The following is a 245-nucleotide window of genomic DNA, read 5'->3' as shown; positions in this document are numbered from 1 at the left end:
TGTGGAGATTTCAGGATCAATAGCAATAGTGGATTTAAGGAGATAAAAATGGTTTAATGCATCATACCTAGACAACAGCAAACTTCATGGTACTCTTAACAGCAGGGGCGGGGGGAGGGAGTATGGGGCAAAAGCTATAAGCCTTTCCAGTCTTCTCTCCCCATTTCACCTCTAACATCCTACACTGCCGTAAACTATATGTCTACTCAACGGCAGCAACATTGCTCTTACACAAAACAGAGCCC

This window comes from Sander vitreus, chromosome 22 (assembly GCF_031162955.1).
Source record: "Sander vitreus isolate 19-12246 chromosome 22, sanVit1, whole genome shotgun sequence".
NCBI classification, from domain to species: Eukaryota; Metazoa; Chordata; class Actinopteri; order Perciformes; family Percidae; genus Sander; species Sander vitreus.
The sequence above is the reverse complement of the archived record's forward strand: the minus strand, read 5'-3'. Positions refer to the sequence as shown.